Below are 20,949 nucleotides of genomic sequence, written 5' to 3'. Positions count from 1 at the left end.
CATTCTTGCACAGAAATCACTAATTCTATCTTTGAAAATAAGAAGCACTACAAGTCACAAAATAGTAGTACAGTATATTAAAGGGCTTTAGAAAGTATATCTTTCAACCCGGTAGTTCTTGGAATGCACACAACACTGAGTTATCATTCTGTACCAGCATGGGTTCGTAAGGACATAGCAAATGGTCCTTTCCCCACTTACAAAGATCTTTGAGGATGATACTGCTGAAACTTACCATCATTTACCCTCAGTCACACTAGAATCTTTGCTTTAATTAAGCTGCCCCAGCCCTGACAGCCTCTTGTCAGACAGGTCTATTACTGCTAATGCCCCCTCAGGCATCAAGAACATCATACCATTTGAAGTTACAGGACTTAATAGGTCCTTTCAAAGTTTTCACAGTGTTTTTGATTATCCCACTTGAGAACATCCTATAGGAACCCTTTGAGAAATCACTCATTAACCATATTCTTGTACATGTAGTCCTGTAAAGCTGTATTGCGTCAACTGTTGCTTTGAGGATTGTAGATGGACCACATTCCAAGGCTTCTAGACTGCGATTCCAGTCTTGCTATGTTATGTAAGGCTTGTAGGAGATACCAGAGAAACACTCAAAGATGCTTTGTTTACCTTCCTACTATAGACTCTGTATTAACTATGTATACGTGTAAAAATATACAATTTTTATATGTAATAAATATGTGGATGTATATACATATATACCACCCTATTTATTAACAATTTATTTTACGTGCCTGTCTTCCTCCTCTTCTACCAGACTATGAGCTCCTAGAGAATTTTTCCCACCCCTTCTTAAATTACTCCCTCCCACCTTCAATCACTCCCTATTACATTAATCTAGAATCTAGACCAATCATCTAGACTGAACTAGATAACAGGGCTTGTTCAAACCTGAAGATGGCTACCTGTTAAAATTTGTATATAGTTTTATGTTAGCCTCCCCCATTACAATACCAGCTCTATGATGCTTTGTCTTATTTGCTTTTTATGGCAGACTCCATTAGTTGCTGCCAAAGAGCCATCCCCAAACTTTTCCTCCCTTGGAGGCTGGAAGAGCTACATAATCATTTCCCCAGCCTCCCTGGCAACTACTGATGGCCATAATCTAGTTCTAGCCAAAAAGAATCAAAGGTTGTGCAATATGGTAGATACTAGACACATGTGTTTAAATTTAAGTTCAAATTAATTAAAATTAAATAAAACTAAAAATTCTATTCCTTAGTCACACTAGCCATAATTCAAGTGCTCACTAGCTATATGTGGCTGGTGGATACCATTTTGGGCAACACAAGCTATGGAATAGTTCCAACATCACAGAAAGTTCTACTCTTCGATACCAATCTGAGGGGAAGCCTGCTGAGAATCTTCAGGATAGAAATTCTGTGTGTGATAAAAAAGAGACTTACAAGAGAAGATCCCTCTCACCACCCTCATTATTCTTGCTTTGGAAATGGTATTGTGAGGACATGATACATGGAACTGAAGCAGGTCTTTTGAGACCACAAGGCAAAAAGCATAAAGGAAAACTCCAAAATCATAGGAAGAAATGGAAAGCCCCCCCCCCAAAAAAAATTGGGTCCCTGAGGTCATAGTTGAGCTGCCACTCAAGCCTCTGGACTTATTTTTATTGATTATGAATATTCTCTGGTTTAAGCCACTGTTGTTATGGTTTCCTAGTGCCTACAACAGTGCCTGACACATAGAGGAAGTCCAAAGTATTTGTTGATTCTTGAAGTTTAAATCTTACTCATTTTTATGTTCCAAACATCTAACACAGTTCTTCATATATATTAGCTGGTGAGTATTGAGCAGATTGACTAATGTTCAGTCTTCTAAACAAATGGAAATGTGTAATATCATGATTAAACTGACAGCAGGAAAGAACAGCAACTTTTAGCACTTGAAATGTCTCAGTGACATTTATAAACCCTGTTAATAAACAGACATTCCCTGTTTATTTTTGCATCATTTAATGTTAATCTATTAATTGTGACAGCTGTCGTTCATATTTTTAGTCATTACACGGCATTTGCCAGAATGCGTGCTTGGTAATTACCCAAGACCCAGACAGAAACAGCAATAGTAGCTCAGATAACACCCTAGCCTCTTTAGACAGCACTGGCTCCTGTTCTGGCTTACTAGTTACTAGAAATAGTGACCTTCGGCAAGTCACTAAATCTCATCCTTCAAAATGAGAGTTTGAACGGGAACCAGCTTTAAAGTGCTCTGATTTTGTCCTGCTGAACCATGAATTCTATTTTGTTTGTCTGCTGCAGCCAGACTATTATCGGAATGTATCCCTGTGACAGTTAAATGCTCTTTTTAGACGACCAAATATCTTTCTCAAATGGTATATTCTCTACCCACTGCAATGTAATTACCATCAGTTGTAAATATAAAGAAGAAATATGAGGCAAAAATTGACCAGCAGTGCCACGTGGGGAATTACCTTGATGTAATAGGAGTCTCCAAGTACACGACCAGGCAGGTTAGCACAGAGGTGGTGGAACAGGAAGGCCCACAGTGCAAATTAAGATGCTCAATTCACACAGTTTATTATATCCATTTAAAACACACAGGAAGAGTGAGAAGCAGGGAAAGAGTTGGGGTAGGTTAACCCACAAGGGTTAGAATGCAAACAGATGAAAGATCTATCACCTGAACATACACAATGTGCCTATGAAATCTGAGTTAGTCCATCTGTCTGTCTCTTTCTTCTGACTCAGACACATCAAGCTTCCCCACTGCTGGTGTGGTTACAAGGACCAGAGCAGAAGTTTAAGCAAAGTGACCCAACAGATTTAAGGTATCTGGGGCCAACATCTCACTTGCTCTGTCAGAGATGCAGGGGCAATTGTGCCTGGTCACAATTACAACCTGCCCGATAAACAGCTGCGCACTTTATTTGTGCTTCCTGGACAGAGGGTACTTGGGGCCAGACTTGATGTTACCAATGAAGAGATGTTTTCAACCCAGTAAATACTGAGCGCCTCATATGCCTTATGCATATTTAGTGAATTATAAATACTTATCCTTCCATCCTTTTCTAAATAAATGATTTTCTCTCTTGTCCATCATTTTATCTGTTCACCTCACACGACTCTCTTTCTCTACGTCTACCACGTCTCACAGGTTATTTGCTTCTCTACTTAGTGTCATCAATTCTCCTTCCTTTTTTCCTATTATTTTTATACCAGAATTAAGTATTTTAAAGTAATATAGAAAATATAGTACATAACAGAGGAAACGACAGACTTTGGGGAAATTTAGAAATAGAGTCCACACCAGAGATGTAAATAGCTTCTCCAAATAGCAGTATTTCCTGAGTGTTTATCTCCCAAATATAATGAATATAACCTGTCTTGTTATATCAAGTATCTGTGTTATTATAAATTTTATTCCTATGTGCCAATATAATGATTAAAATCTATCAACCAACTAGTAATTATTAATGATAGGCATAGTAGCAAACATGCCAATCATGAATTTTCCATCTAAAATTTTTTTTTAAATAGTAGCTTTCTTCCTCCTTTGTGTCAGTTAACATTAAGATCCATTTGTTGAACTGAACAGAATGAGAAAGTATATTTGAAATTATGCATTTCTCAACAAAGAAATTACTACTTTGAACCAACTTCTGAATCTGCATGTTGATAACGCATTGACTATCTTGTTATTTGGATTTCTGTAATATATTTTTAAACACACTCCTATATCACTTAGAAGCCTCAAACATTATTAAGTCATAAACAGTTTGGTCATATAAACTCAGTCAAACTTTAAAATTTATATATATTAATTATTTTACTCATTACATTACATGTATTTTGGGTAAGAGAACTATTTTAGTTTATATGTCAATAAATCAAAACTCATGTACATGTTTTATAACTTTATAGAATGCTAAAATACAGAGGATTGTGCTAAAGTATAGAGGAAAAAGCACTGATGTTTTTAAGTCAGGAGATTCGCATTAATATGTTAATCCAAATTATTTTTTATTATTTTGGATTAATAAAGATTAATAATTTTAATTATATTTAAATAAATTGATTTAATTATTTAAATTAATTTTTATTAATCCAAATTAATTAATTCTTTATCTTAGGCAAGTTACTTAACTTCTTGGTGCCTAGTTTTCTTCATTTGTTATAAGGTTTAATTTAAATTTAATTAAAAATTTAATTTAAATTATTATGATTACATTGAAAGTTCCTAGCACATGACTTGCACTTAATAGGTGCCTATTGAAGGTTAGTTGAACCTGAATCTAGCCCATTGCCTCATATTCCACATGAAGAAGCTGGAACCTAAGGAAGTTAAATGAATCTGTCTAAGGTAATACCCTTGGTTCATGTGAAAGCCTGAATCAGAGAGCTAGGAAAACTTTGCAGGTGTAATTGTTTTCCCTTATAAACCTATAACCAGACTTTCTTATAAACCTGGTCATGAGTCATGATTTAAGCAAATCACTTGCTAAATATCTCTGTTTCCCTACCTGCAAAATGAGAAACTAATAATTGCCCCCTACATTCTAGTATTATCGGAAAGGTAAAGAAGTGATGTGTGGAAGAAACCACTGGGAAAAACTTTCTATGTAATTATAACATATCATTATAAACATTATAAGCTATAAAAGCGTTTCATCTTTAATAACACTACATTACAATTATATATATATATATATATATCAGCTCCTTTCCTCTCTAGATCTCTAAATGCCTCCAAAATAAGTGCCATGAACATTCTTAGACAATGCTTCTACTAGGAAGACAAAATGGAGAATTGAGGTAATCATAACAGTTTAGGAGAAAGCAAGCCCATGTTCTCCATCCAAAGACTCCAAAGTCTTTCACCATCAGGAAACTTACTCATCTATATGAAGCCTGTTTGGCTATAAAAGCTCTGTATATTAAATTCTAAATTCACTTAACTTCTCTGATCTTCATTATATAAAACTCAGTCCCTTCCGATGGGAATATGTAATAAAAACAGCCTCTCTGGTAACTAATAATGCAAGATATAAAGAGTCTTAAGGGGAGAGGGAGATTCTATCCAGTGCTGTGTCTCACCTTACTTGAGCCTCTCAGGGTTACTCATTACACAGTTGGCTAAGAATATTTTCTGCTTTTATTTCGTTTTTGTGTGTGTGTATTCATCCCCTTCCTCTGCTCCTTGCAGCAGAACTCTGAAAGGAGGAAGTCGAGAGTCAGGCATTCATGAATCCTTCACCAAAACACCATGCAATTCTATCAAAATTATTCCTATATTAGTCAAAACTATTTCAGGTGAAAGTGACAGAAACACAATTCCAACTAGTTTAAACACAAAAAGAAATATATTCATTTATGTAGATAGAAAGTTGCTTCAGGCATAGCTGGATCCAGAAGCTGAAACGATGTCCCCAGGTTTCTCTCTCCATCTCTTAGCACTTTGTTGGCTTTGTTCTCCATCAAGAATTACTTTGTAATTGGAGAGCCACTGGCAGCTTCACCTTTATGTCATCCTCACATTGTAAAATCCCAGCAAAAAAATAAAAACAAAACAAAAACAATAATTGCCCCTTGCAGCATTCCCAGTGAGGGATGTGATTGGCCTATCCTGCATCACGCATCCCTGAAGAAGGGGTGGAGGCAAAGAAGTCCTCTGACCGGCCTGGATTGAAAATACATCCCCTGGAACAGGTGTTAAGATCAGCTGAGCTCTCCAAGTACATTCTTGATGGTAGGAAAAACCCTGTCCACTATGCTATCTTTACCCCTAATGGTACAATCCTCCCTCAGTATCTGAGGGCAATTGGTTCTATTGGTTCTAGGACCCTCACCCCATACCCAAATCTGCAGGTGCTCAAGTTCCTTATGTGAAACAGTGTAGTGTTTGTATATAACCTGCACATATCCTTCTGTATACTTTAAATCATCTCTAGATTACTTATAACACCTAGTACAGTGTGAATGCTATGTACATACTTATAAATACAATGTAAATCATATGAAAAAAGTTGCCAGTACTTGGCAAATTCAAGCTTTGCGTTTTGGAACTTTCTGGAATTTTTTTTTCTAATAATTTTGATCCATTCTTGGTTGAATCTGTGGATGTGGAAATCGTGGTTATGGAGTGCTGACTGTATACAACATAGACAAAATGATAGGAAGGAAAAGTCACAAAATGTTAATCATAGTTATCTCTAGGATGGTAGGCTTACACGTGCATTTTAAGGTCTTCTTTATATTTTTCTTTATGTTTTTATTTTACATTATTAAAATGTGCATGCATTATAATTTTAAAATTAAGTATTTTTTTTAAAATTTATTTCTTTTATCAAATAAATGAATGAATATTATCACTGAGCCTACTGTGTGCAAAGCACTCTTCTGAATGCTAAGGACAAATTAAATAAATAAAATAGGCTTAGTCACTACCTTTGAAACTGAGAGTAATCATCAGTTAGAGCCATTACATTATAACTTGCTTAATAAACAATAAATTGCCTTCACTGATCAAGCTCGCTTTAACTGTTTTTACAAAAACTTACATCTCTTCCAAGCATCAAGTAGCCTCAACAATGAGATGATTGCCTCAGTTGTTTTTTTCAGAGACTTGGAGTCAGCTGTGTCCAGTAAAAGCTCCCAAGCTTGTTGAGACTGCTTAGGACCCTCCAATGGGGCATGCATGAGTATCTGCTCTGGGACCTTTTGACATCAGTGGATCCAAAACTCCACCCTCAGAACATACTAAGGCCGCCATTTTCCAAACGTGCAGTCCCTGGGGAAGCAGGTGACTTAGTTGTGCCTGTGCAGAATGATGTTAAGTTCTGTCTTTTCTTAACTCTAATCACCTTTCCCCTCTTCCCCACACCTCAGCTTTATCCCATAAATACCCCCAAGACCCTTGTGTTTGGGGAGGTAGATTTGGGATGCATTCGCCGTCTCCTCCTTTGGTTGCCTCGTGAATAAAACCTTGCTCTGCTGCAAACCTTGGCCTCTCAGTGTTTGGCTTGGTGAATTGGGCAAAAGAACCTTTGGAAAAACCTTCGGAAAAACCTTCAAGGTATTTGTTGTCAGATGGGGAGGACAAATACACACTCATTTAATTACTACTGTAAAGGTCCTTAAATTCCTTCAGCAAAGGATAATTACTATTTAAAAGTTACCAGGTATTATTACTGCTTATCACCAAATTCCTCTCTTCTGTAACAGAGATCAAAGGTTTAAATATAAAAATATAATCTAAAATGTTTTAAAAATTATATTTATATACATATATATAAATCATATAGGTATATATGTGTGTGTACACATATATATCACATCAAGACACAAAGCTTGAATAGATCAATTTTATCTCATAAAATTATAAATTCTTCCTGAATAAATACCATTAAAAATATCAAAAGTCAAGTTGCTAAAAACTTTGCAACATAAATGGTAGAGGAATAATTTCTTCATTATATTAAAAAATTTACAAATCAGTAAGAAAACCTTCAACTACTTAAGAAAAACAGGTGAAATATATACATAGCTAGCTCACAGAAAGAAAAATAAAAGGTGTACAACAAGGAAGGATGTTCAGCCTCACAAAAAATTAAAGAAATGCAAGCAAACAAACCAACCCACCAACAAAAATTGAAATACTAATTTTCACCCATCAAAATTAAAAAATAAAATAGGTGTAGAGACGTCAACATTTTCCTACATGGTTGAAGGCAATACAAATTGATACAACTTTTTTTTTTTGCCTCTTTCCTCCCAGCTTATTGAGATACAACTGACACATAACATTGTATAAGTTTAAGGGGTCAACATGTTGATTTGATAAATTTATAAATTGCAAAATGATTATTACCATAGTAATTAGTGACTACCTCTGCCTAATCATCATGTAGTTACCATTTCTTCTTTGTGGCAAGAACGTTAAAGATTTATTCTCTTAGCCATATTCAAGTATATGATACACTATTATTAGCTATAATCATCATGCTCTAAATTAGTGATACAACTTTTTTGGTGCATTTTTTTTTTTTGTAATGGCAGAAAACTGGAAATAACACGTCTATTAGCAAGTTGAATAAAACAGTGGGTTCAATACATTATAGTAAACTACAAATGGGGGACCCTTCACCTCAAGTGAAGACTTGAGGGAAAATAAGAGGATCTCTGTGTGCTGATCTGTGATTATCTCCCAGTTAAGTGAAAAGAGAGATATCATTGATCCCCATTTCTATAAATAGTGTGTATATGTGCGTATGTGTATTTGTACTATATATACATGGAATATTTCTAGAAGGATATAAAGAAACAGTTAATAATGGATACCTTACCTCTGAGAGGGATTGGTGGTGAGGAGACTTACATTTCATTGTGTACTTTTTTTCATTATTTGATTTTTTTTAAATCTCTACATGTATTTACTCTTTAATAAAAAGGCAAAATGATTTTAAAGATTGAGAGCAAAAATTGTAAATATACTTTTCAATATTTTTGACATCAGTAGAGAGCAAATCATCAGAGTATGTCCTATTTGTTCCAGGAAGAGTCTCTTGAAGGAATCCTCTTAATTTTGTAAGTGTAAAAACTATAAACCTAGCAGGTACCCATTGCCCTAAGGGAGGCCTTTTCTTTTGTAATGTGTTGGTCAAAAGGGCTCTTTTTAATATCCCTTCAAATGTAGATCAGGTCACTGGGGAAGGGTGAGTAAATCTGCATAGGAACAAAGGAGATTCCTGGGTAGAAAGGGATGAAGGCTCTGAAGACCAGCACCCTTCTGAGGCTCAAAGGCTTTCTATCTCTGAAGGACAGTTAAGTAGTATTTTAGCTTAACTCAGAGGACAGAGACCTGCCTGTTGAAGGCTCCTGCAGCTGGAAAGAAAATGGAACATTTGGGAAAATACAGAAGACCAATCTGGCAGGGACTCAAATTGAAGGGAAGAGAGCCATCCAATGAGACTGGTTAGATAGGTAAGGAAAGATCTGGCAGGGGCTGTGGCTTTTTCATTGAGAATGTTGTTTTTCACCTTAATAACAGTTGGAAACCATTGAAGGGTTTAAAACAGAGGGAAGACACCATATATGTTGGAGTTTTATATGCTTCTTTTGGCTCCTACACCTTGGAGAATGGGGGACTGTCAAAGAATAGATTCTGGGAAATAATTAGGTGTCTATAGCCAGAGAATAATCATTCTGGTAGCTTAAGCCAGGATGGTGGGAATGGAGATGAAGAAAAGTGGGTATATATGATTGACATCGTATTTAAGAAACCACAAGACTCATTTTTGTGGTTGTTTGGTTGGGGACATAAGGGAGAGGGGGGATGTCAAAGATGCCTCCCAGGTTTTACTTTGAGTGCATGAGGATGCCATTCACCAAGACAGGAAACCCTGGAGGAAGAGCGGTTCTCCAGGAGCATCACGAGAGCTGTTGAGACATGTTGAGACTGAGGTTTGTTTTAATCATTCAAGTGGTGCTGTTGAATGTGCACTATTATAATCTGGAGTTTTCAGCAAGGGCTGGAGACTAATTTTTTTTTATTTTTGGCCACACCGAGCAGCTTGTGGGATCTTGGTTCCCTGACCAGGGATTGAACCTGTGCCCTCAGCAGTGAAAGTGTGGAGTCCTAACCACTGGACCACCAGGGAATTCCCACTCATTTTTTTTTTCAGTCAGAGCCTATACATTTTATTTGAGGAATGGATGAGGATGAGATTTCCTAAATAGAAAAGTCAGAGTGAGAAAAGAATAGGGATTAGCAGACATCTGTCCTAAAGAAAGTCAACTTTTAAATGTTGGGAGAGGAAGAGGCAGCAGTGGAGAAGGAATAAGAAAAGGTGTTGACAGCAGAGCAACAAGAGAAAGTAGTGGCTACTGAAAAATCAATGCACAACCTAAAAGTTGAGAACAATGTTTTGTTTAGGGCATTACTGAGAACTATAGCCTGGGAAGGCAGCCTCTCAGATAGCTCTGAGGAACTGTTCCGAAGAGGTAAGTGGGGAGCCAGGATATATAGGAGTTTTTGCTGGGAAAACAAACAAATATGCAGTCAAACGTTAAAAGAGTACTGCTAATCATAAAAGACACCTCAAGTTAACTATTTTAGTGCTTTTCTATGTATGGGAAGATGCAACAGTCTGGGCTCATTGAAATTGTTCCTTTGATATATATCTTAACTATCGAGGGCCAGTATCCTGTTTTTCCACTGTCCTGAATTCCCCTCAGGGTGCACCATATGGGGGCTGCAGTGGCTGAAGGCTTGATGGCTGCAACACCCTTCATTTACTGAAGCATCAGGCATTTCAAAAACTAATAATGTAATAATAAGTGACTGGTGATAAATCCAAATGATCACTGAATTTTTATTCTACTAAGTTAATGAGATCACTTAGTGACAAATAAGGTTTGAAGATCCTTATCTGAAGATCCTTACTTGAAGGTTGGAAGGTTATCAACAACAAGATCTACTATTTTAAATTAACCCTTCTTAAATTGCCTTCTGGAATGCCAAAGGGGCTGAACACCCATTTAAACACCAAAGGAAAAAAAAAAAACACTAAAAGCACAAAATCACCTGTCCTACCTACCACACCCAGCAACACTCTATCCTCCACCCCTGGCTCCACCACTGAGCTAACAGAATCCTTTACCATCGGTGGCACAACTTTTTATGAGATTGCTCTGAGTTTTACTAATTAGTATGGAAATTCCAGCTGACTCCTCTTCAGCTATTGCAGGAATCAAGAGAATGATTATTTTCTATTCTTTGTGTCTCTACTCAGTTTTTAGGAGACAGAGCTAAAAATTCCATGCCAGATGGTGCTTCTAAGGATTCTGTTGTCATCAAGTCATAATGGAAGACTATTTTATCAGTCAATCATTGAGTCAGGGCCATCTTTTTGCCAGTTTATGTCTTTTAAAGATAAATATGTAGTCTAGTCCTTTACAAAGTCTCCAGCAAAATTTTGCCCTTTGGGCAAAAATAGGTAAAAATATTAGGGCTGACTTCCAAAGCTAGTTTTTCTTTCTCTTCGGCACTCTAGGGCAGAGGTCAGCAAACTTTTTCTGCAAGGGCCAGATGGTAAATATTTCAGTCTGTGCCAGCTCTGTAGTCTCTGTTACAACTACTATAGTGATGATAAATAATAGTAATGATAAATACTATTAATAGTAATGATAAAAATTAATGATAAATAATACATAGATTAAAGAGCACTGTGTTCCAGTTAAACTCTATTTATGGACACTGAAATTGGAATTTCATGTAATTTTCATGTGTCATGAAATGTTATTCTTTTTTTTCCCATCCATTTAAAAATGCAAAAACCGTCTTAGCTTGTGGGCACCATAAAACTATATGGTGAGCTGACCTCTGCTTTAGATGAGGACCGTCACAACAGGTCTTGACTTGAATCGTCACCACCTCCTTCCCTCTCCACAATAATTAATTTAGAAAATTCAATTCCAGTTGTTGAAAATGAAAATCTTAAACCCTGGAGACAAAAAAATCTGGCAAATATTGTACTCCAGTTCTTCCAACATTCTTATTTAAGGCAATTTTCATAGTCTGTAACATCCGGGCATGGCCATTTGCTTGGGGTTGATAAGACAAAATGGTGACAGCTCAGATAAGGCTCCCGCCTACAAATTCTCACCACTCAAACTGAGGTTGAATCAGAACTATTGTCAGTAAGGACGGTGTCTGTCAATCCATGTGTTGCAAAAACTAGCTGATTGTTGCAGCAGATGTTTGAAATGTAATTATAAGCACTTAGAGCCATTTTGGAAGGAAGTCTAACCCAAGAAGTTCTTTTGGTATCAGCCTGCAAAATCAACATGAATTCTTGAAATGCATTTTAAATGTTTCTGGAGCCCTTAGCCTGAAGGGACCTTGGGTCACTATAATGTCAAATAGGCTAGAATGTGGTTCACCTCTTTTTACAGTCCTTTTATGATCTGTACTTGTTCCAGGCTACCTGACATAAATTTAAGCAATGAGATCATGCAAATTTCTTCTGAACATTTGTACGCAGGATGATCTGATGACCCCCGTTCAGAAAATCAATATTATTTCTCCATAAAATTCATCCTTTATGTAAAATAACTTATACTGATGAGTTGGGATCAAGTCTTTATTTCCTATTCTCACTCTTTACCTACTTTGAGATATAGACCAAAATGAGATCTTCTACAAAAGTAATTCTGTAATAGGATCAGTCAAAAGATATAAACATTCAGAGGCCCTCAGACTTTGATGACAAGGGCACAATAAAAATGTGTAATTTCCAGGCTTTCTAAGAAAAATTATCAAAATCGAACCACGGACTAATAGGCAGACTCCTGAAGCTAAGGAAAACTCCTTGGCTGACAATATGCTAAGGAACTGCTTCCCAAGAAAACTTTTCCTCAATATAATTCCCCTTGCTCAAACTCCTTTGGAGACAGAAACTCTATTTAGGGAATTTAAGGCATAACAACTGCTAGCACCTGAAGCTGAAAAGGCTACTTGGAAACTGGATGAATTTTTATCCATTCAAATGAGCTTTGGAGACACCAACTTGGTCTCTTTCCATCTCTCACCTGAACTTTAGCCCACAGCCTCTGTAAGATTACACAGCATGGCAAAGGAAATCTTAAAGGTCTCCTGCAGAAATCGTGATGAGACTGCATCAGCCCTCATATTGAGCAGGTAATCTCAACTTGCGCCATCCACCAGAAACAATCTTGGTAAACATGTAAAGGAGGGGCAAGGATGGAAGCCAGCTCCCTCTAGCAAGTTTCTCTGTTGGTAAATGGATTGTATTTAATTCTCAAAGTTTCATGGCTAGGAATATGTTCTAAACCATAGTCTGCATATTTTCAGGGTGGCTAGAAGTTTTCCCCTGCAAACAGGCTACTGCCACCACTGTAGCCAAGATCACCACTTGGACAGTCTCCTTGCTCCTCTCTAGCAATAAAGGCACTTAATTCACTGGCAAGGTTATTCAGGATATTAAACAAGTAATTCCACTTTCACAAAAATTGCACTTTCCTTATCATTCTCAATTCTCTGGAAAAATAGGATGAGCCAACTAGTCAAACTAACCAAATTCCCTGAGGAAGTCATATTGCCTTGGCTCTAAGTGTTGCCTTCAGCTCTGATCATCATTTGTTCTTTTCCATCAGGCATTTGTGAAATAATTACAGCAGACCGAGGAAGATCCCTTACCCATCCTGGACCTTGGGAGACTCTAATCTGATTCAATCCAATATACAGTTGACCCTTGAACAACAAAGGTTTGAACTGTGAGGGTCCACTCATACATGAAACAGATTTTTCAATAAATACCTACTACAGTACTACACAGTCTAAGGCTGGTTGAATCCGTATATGTGAACTGGTGATATGAAGAGCCAACTGTAAAGTTATATGGGGATTTTTGACTTTGCAAAGTTTTGGTGCCCCTAACCCCTGCATTGTTCAAGGGTCAACTGTATTCAAAACTGCCAAGGTCTTATTAAATACATTCATAGTTATTCGATACATTCAGGTCAGTTCTGTCTTTCCCCTAGACATCCCACTGCAGCCCTTACATGACTTTCAGGTTGGAGACCTAGTCATCTGGAAAAGATAGCCCTGAAAGATTGATTCTGAATCCAGGTGGAAGGGACCCACCTTGGTTCTCCTAATTGACAATACTGCTGCAAAACTACAAGGAATACAACCTTGGGTTCATGTTTCATAATTTAAAAAAATACAAGTCTTACTCTGGATAGAAATCCTTCTAACAGAAGACCTTAAACTGAGGCTCTTTCAAGAGCCCTTAGACAGACAACAGCATGGGGTAGAATGCTTTCCCAAGACCCACAGAACAGGCATGACAAAGGGGTCAGTTTCTACCCAAGACCCAAGAACAAGATCCTCTAGGATTTCTCTGCTTAATCTCTGTCCTTTTCCTTCTTTGTTTTCTCTTTGTCCTACTATTTCTTCTTTTCCATCAGACTCTGACCCAAGTACCCCCTTATCCAACACCTTACAATGACTTTGCCCACCTTTGTTCTGTCCTTTCCCTCTTTTGCATTCTCATCACAGGAAGGGCAAACTCCCTTGTTAAGTTTACTCAGTTTTTTCAAACTATCCCTACGCACTCTCCACTCATCTGCCACCTGACCACCAGGATGGACACCCAGTTGTCATTCCCTTCAACACATCCCCAGGAGGCTTTCCCCTTAATGATCCATATTGGTATTTCAACAACCCCCATGTCATCAACCTCAACCTCACAGCAAGTACTAACTGGAACTTAATTCCCAACATAATTAATGCTTCTCTTGAAATCTCCAAGCTCCAAACCTTTACTTCCTCAGGATCAGCTGTAGGAAAAAACACAGCAGCCTTTTAATCCCTGAGAACCATTTTTCCTCCATCACTTTTCAACCAGCCTTACAAATTTTAATTCTAAGCAAGACTCTGTCTTCCTGAGGGATATACCCCATGGTTAACTGTGGCTATTATTAATAATTCCTACCCCCCCAAACTGCCTGTTCCCCCCACCCCAGGATTTTACTATTTATTGTGGTCAGCAAGCCTACCCCTGCCTTATGCACACACACCAGTTTTCCCTGTGTCTTTGGAAACCTTATATGGAACTTCCACTTATTCAATATCACCAGCCCACGTGTTGACCATATGTCCCTCTGGATATTTAAATAATTATTTCCAAATGAGGCGACTACAGAGTATTCAGGAAAACTCCTAGGGGAAGTCATCAATTCTCTCTTTATGTTTGCTATGAAGGTCATTATACCCAGTATGCGAAATATACAATTTGAAAAGGTGGTTAGAAATCTCTCTTTAACCCTTACAGAAGTAAATAAATGATATTATTTCTGCCCTAAAGCACAGCAATAAGCCTAAAGTCATTGGTCAGTGTTGTTATGGACAATCACATAGCTCTTGACTTCCTCCTCGCTAGTTTGGGAGGTGTCTGCTTCATAGCTAACACTTCCTGCTGCACTTGGATTAATGTCACAGACCAAGTAGAGTAGTCCATCTCTAAACTCAATGACAAGGCTACCTGGCTCTCTAAGTTTGATCCAAATGGCCTAGAAGACCTGTTCTCCTGGGAAGGAAATGGAAAGATAGGATCCTGGCTTTGAGGTATATCACAAGGATGACCAGTCCTTCCGCTTGTAATCTTATGCCTTGTGGTTGGGCAATGCATCCTATCCAGAGTCCTAAATACTTTCATGCAGCCATCATCTTGAAGCAAGATTCAACAATGTGTTACGATCTATCAGAGTTAAGAACAACTCCACTTCCAACTGATTTCTCATGCAGAGGCTGAATTTGAGCTGATAACTTTTACACATCAAGATCAAATCTAGACTGACAATGGTGTTGATCTGGACATTCCCCATCTCCTTGTTTCCAGTTGTAACTATTTAAGGACAACCTGTGGTTGTCTTCAACAAGAGAGGAAGGAAGTGTGATAAGGACAAACACATAGCTTTCGCCTATTATCTGAACCTGCTAACAAGGCCAGACACCCTTCCCCTTTTGCCCCTTGCTAACTTCCCATTCTTTGTCTCATGAGTGATTAGCTAAGATTAAAACTATGTGTCGTCTGAAATTAACTAGACACAGAGATAAATATCTCCCTGTTCAGCTGACTTCCCTTGACTACAAAGCAATTTCTACCCTAAACCACCCCATCTGTTACTTGTCTGCTACTTCCTTTAATAGTCTAGGGCAAAATCAACCTGATGAGAAACTCTTATCCTCAGATCTGGCTGTTCTCCCTATTGCAATAGTATGAATAAAATCAATCTCCTTACTTGTCCAGTTTTTGTCTTTGACAGGTCTTAGGCAGGGGGGAAGGAATATTTCATGTTTCTTTGGCTTTGGTCCCCAAAGAATCTAGTCATGCTTTAGAGTATATTTCCAGGTAGTAAGGAGAAAATTACCTTTGTTCCATTGAGGCAGATCTTGGGCTAGGCAAGGACTAGGAATGAGTCAAGGACAAATTTCTACAAGGAAGCCCCAGTAGAAGATAGATAGATTATATAGTGGAATATTGATCAATTTGTACCAAGTTACTTTTGGTATTTCTATCCCTGTTAGTATCTTCTAGCCCTTAGTACTCAGTAAATTATTTTTAATCTTTCAATCTGGTTCTAGCTGCACTAGCGGTGGAGAATTAAGGGATGAGTCCTGTGTTCCAACCTGGAAGAAAATGTCAAAGAGGGAGCAGCAGTCTCTTTAAGTGGCAGAGGAAATTATTGAGAAATCTCCAAGAACAAGACCAAAGCCTCTGAGATACGACTGTGTCTGTCCATCAGGTATTCTTCCTGAGTTGACAATCTGGGGTAAGCTGAGTTTGGATTTTATTACAAGTAAAAATGGTTTCCTTACACAAGAAAAGAACAGAATTGGTGACCCCTTACATGGAGGTTTTTTTTTTTTTTTTTTTTTTTACTTCTTTTAAGGAAAGTCAAGACCAGGCATCCAATCAGTAAGGAAAAGTCAGTGGTTTAGAATCATGCTCTGACTATTAGAGAGACTGAGAGGTTGTACAAGATAAATACAGGACAGATGGTCCGGTAATTGGGAAGCTACGGTCTATTAACAGGGGAAAGATTGTCAAGCTAAAAAGCTGAGTGAGTCAGGTAAGGATTGAAAGGAGCTGCTGTGGTTGACGTTCACAGTAACCAATATCTTCCTTCACTGGAAGCTGTAGAGTGAGTTGGTTCAGGAATCGGTAAGAGTCCCACTCCAGGAGTTAGTTCTCTCATGATTTAAGAGACTGAGTCCTCCAGGTGAATTGGATTCTAAACTGAGATGCTAACAACCTAAGGAAAGCTTGGAATTTTCTCCCTTCAAGGGTAGGTGGAATATACATTGCATGAGTCTTGAGTAAAGGTGAACACTAGCCATATTGATAGGATCACTAAAGGAAGTGACCCCAGAAATTTTTTTTCAGATATTCCCACTCATTACTGTTACAGCAAAATGATTTAGCACCTCTCAGATGTCTCTGTAAATCTTCATCTGCTGATACCAGAAATTCAGTGTAGAAATATGGGCTTAATGTTAACAGGCAGGAGCACTGAACTCTAAGCCTTAAACATTCTCTGAGGGAGACTGTTTGATAGTGTTAATATCCATGACATCTTAGAAATGCTGCATAACACAGAGGAAGAAAAAAAACCATTTCTGGATTCTGAATACCAGGAGCAAGCTTTATATGGAAAGAATCAGATGAAAGATCCAACCTTTTTTTTGCGGTACGCGGGCGTTCACCGTTGTGGTCTCTCCCATTGCGGAGCACAGGCTCCGGACGCGCCGGCCCAGCGGCCATGGCTCACGGGCCCAGCCGCTCCGCGGCATGTGGAATCTTAACGGACCGAGTCACGAACCCGTGTCCCTTGCATCGGCAGGCGGACTCTCAACCACTGCGCCACCAGGGAAGCCCAGATCCAACCTTTCATTACAGTTGATGATGCACCTCCATTAACCATCTGAACTTTGAGCAGGTACGGATGCAGAGACTGGAAGTTCTCTGTCAATACTGGATGTTCTGCACAATTGGCAAGAAACCTCTGATGAAGGATATTGAAAATTAAATAGGGCCACACTTTTGGAGACACAAGAAAGAAGCTTGGCAGAACTCCAAAATGAAGAAGAAAGACACCTAATGAATCATATTCAGAGTCTCTTTCCTGGCATCTTAACCACAAACCTGGTAGACTAAACACTATATGGACTACATTATATTAAAACAGATACATATAGAGGGAGATTATCTATCTCTCATTATATAGCTTATTTACTATCTGTAGCTTATTTAAAGACAAATTTTCTAATTTGAAGATGAAAGTTGAGAACAGAAACAACCAAATCTTACCCACAGCGAGGATACTGAGGAATTAAAATGCTTACTCTCTTCACTCCCCACAGCTGTTTACTTTAGTATGGCTTTACTATTCCATTGCCTTCATTGGCATGACTTTCAAAAGACCCATCCATTCTTCAATGGAAACTCTCAACAGACAGTTTGTACTCTAAGATTCTTTCAATGTCTTGCCTCAAAACTCCTTGCCTTGGGGCTTCCCTGGTGGCACAGTGGTTGAGAGTCTGCCTGCTAATGCAGGGGACACGGGTTCGAGCCCTGCTCTGGGAGGATCCCACGTGCCGCGGAGCAACTAGGCCCGTGGCCACAACTACTGAGCCTGCACGTCTGGAGCCTGTGCTCCGCAACAAGAGAGGCCGTGATAGTGACAGGCCCGTGCACTGAGATGAAGAGTGGCCCCCGCTTGCCACAACTAGAGAAAGCCCTCGCACAGAAACGAAGACCCAACACAGCAAAAATAAATAAATAAATAAACTCCTACCCCCAACATCTTCTTTAAAAACAAACAAACAAAACAAAACAAACAAACCAATAAAAAAACTCCTTGCCTTGCTGGTTTCAACAATTCTGGACTGTTGTATCTTACTCCTTACACAATTCTCTTCAAACCCTCATGCACGGAACGACCTAAACTAAAGAACTAAACTTCCAATTCCCAATTCTCAATTAATTCTGACTTTGCTCCCCTACTGAGACATTACCAAAACTTTGCAGAGGCTTGTTCTCCATTAATATGGTAAGCAATATACTTAGCTTTGTCTTACCCACAAGTGGTATTTGAGGATATTTGAGGAACCAGCATTCAACAAGTTCTTTTTTTAGTTATTTTGCATAGAGTAAAATCACACTTGTACCTTTCAAGAACATTTGTAAATAACCAATTTGTGCTGGCCTCTTTAAACAATATATTATAACTTCTCCCTACACACTTAAAAGGCAGCTTCCAACAGCAATAGCTGTATTGTTGTAATCTTGAGAAATATATAATGAATGGTTTCAGTAACCTTGATATAGGATTTTTCAGGAATATATGGCAGACAGTATATTTATTATTTTTGTTGGCACACCATGACCAGGGTTGACTTCTTTCTGGCCCTGATATTCATTTATTCCATGGACTGTCTCTTATTCCTGACCCTCTGAAGATTCACTGTTGGATGATTGACTGAAATCACCTGAGGCCATATGACGTACATAAACTGCTCTGACAGTTCCTGAACTCTTTTCTTAATGGAGTTTGAATAGCATGTTCTCTTAAAGTGGCCCTTGTTTTGACAGAAAATGTAGTAAACATTATTGTGCCTACAAGCAGAGAATTAGTATAAATATCTGAATTTGAGCAGAATTACAGGTCTGCAGATATCAAGGAGTATATCATTCCTATGTGCTGGTATCCTATTGGTATATTTTCCCTGCCTCTGTGTTAACAACCACTTTCAGTATCTATGGCTGAAAGGATACGATGTCTGCAATTTGTTTCAAATGGTCTAGTGGAGATTGGGGGTTCAGGGTTTATAAATGAAGTAAAATTAGCCTTGACAATGGAAATTTTGAAGCTGGGTGATGAATATGGGGAATTTCAGTGTACCATTCACTCTACTTTTGTATATATTTGAAAATTTTTATAATATAAAGTAGACAAAACTCTACCTGCCATTTGAAAGCTGTTCCTTACAGTTGTACTATTCAGGAATTGTCTTAGTTTGTTCAAAAGGTCAAATCTGTTACAATCAAGAGGCACTACCTGAGGGATTTATTGGGATTTGAGAACAATGCTGAGGCTCTAGGGAGAAAAAGAAAAGGTAAAAGCATTATAGGGCTGTTGAATTTTTTTGTTAAATTAAAATTCTGAACAGAGGAGTACACCTCAAAGAGTCCCAGCTTTTTATCTTGTCACCCAGTGTTAAGTGAAGGACCCGATTTGAGTCATTTTTTTGGCATGAGATGGGAACGCTCAGAGGTTCAACTGAAAGAATGTTGCACAATGGTTTTCCCTAGAACAGAGGTCACAGACTTTTTCTATAAAGGTGCAGACAGTAAATACTTTCTGCTTTGCAGGGCCATGTGGTTTCTGTCACAACTGCTCAACTCTGCCACCGTAGTGAAAAGTAGTCATAAACAATGTGTAAACAAATGGACATGGCTGAATTTGGCCTGTGGGATGTAGTTTGCCAACCCCTGGATCAGTATATTAACTCGGGAATTAGACAGATCTGAGTTTGTATCCTTATTTTTCTACTTGTTAACTGTGTGACCTTAGGCAAATCACTTAACCACTGAACTCTACTTTTCTCACCTATAAAATGGGATATTATAGTATTTGCTTCATATGACTGCTGAGAAGAATTAGATGGTACACGTGAAGCACTTAACTGAGTGTCTAGGGTTCTTTAAGTGCTAAGGAACTATTACATATTATTAATCAATCCTCTTGGTATTGTAGAATTTATTACTTATCTAGTTAACAGACATTTAACCATTTTCTTCATCAGAATGCAGTAGAAGTTTTTGACATTTAGGGAATGGGGAATCCAAGTGTAAAATATCTGAGAATTATCCTGATTGACTAGTTTTTTCACCATTGTTGTCATCTTATTGTTGAGGTTCTAGTTGGATGATAAGTAACACTTTTTTATCCAACCCCAACCCTAATTTTTTCCCCCAATGACACAGATATAAGAGTCAGACTTAGATGGAGATCAGAATATCAGCTTTATTGTTGATAAAACTAAAGAATGTGTTTTAATCTGCGGCCACCAGGGCTTCTAATCTCCTCCTACATTAGGTCATTGTATCCACCCAGTCATAGGCAGTGTTGGACAACCATGTGCCTTCCCTTTGCATGAACCAAGCCTGCCCAAATAAGCTTTCTGCTTGGCAGCAAAGGTGACCAGAATGCTTGTGTCCCTCAGATAGACTGGTTCCAAAAGAGAAGGAAGAAAAGGGTCATAGCTGGACAGGCCCACTTCCTTCACCCATGTACACAAATAAGGGAATTAAGAATAGGGAGAGAGACAGGGAACACTGCTATAGCTGAAGTCTCTCTCCAA

Source organism: Lagenorhynchus albirostris, chromosome 4 (genome assembly GCF_949774975.1).
Source record: "Lagenorhynchus albirostris chromosome 4, mLagAlb1.1, whole genome shotgun sequence".
NCBI classification, from domain to species: domain Eukaryota; kingdom Metazoa; phylum Chordata; class Mammalia; order Artiodactyla; family Delphinidae; genus Lagenorhynchus; species Lagenorhynchus albirostris.
This window is presented reverse-complemented; position numbering follows the sequence as displayed.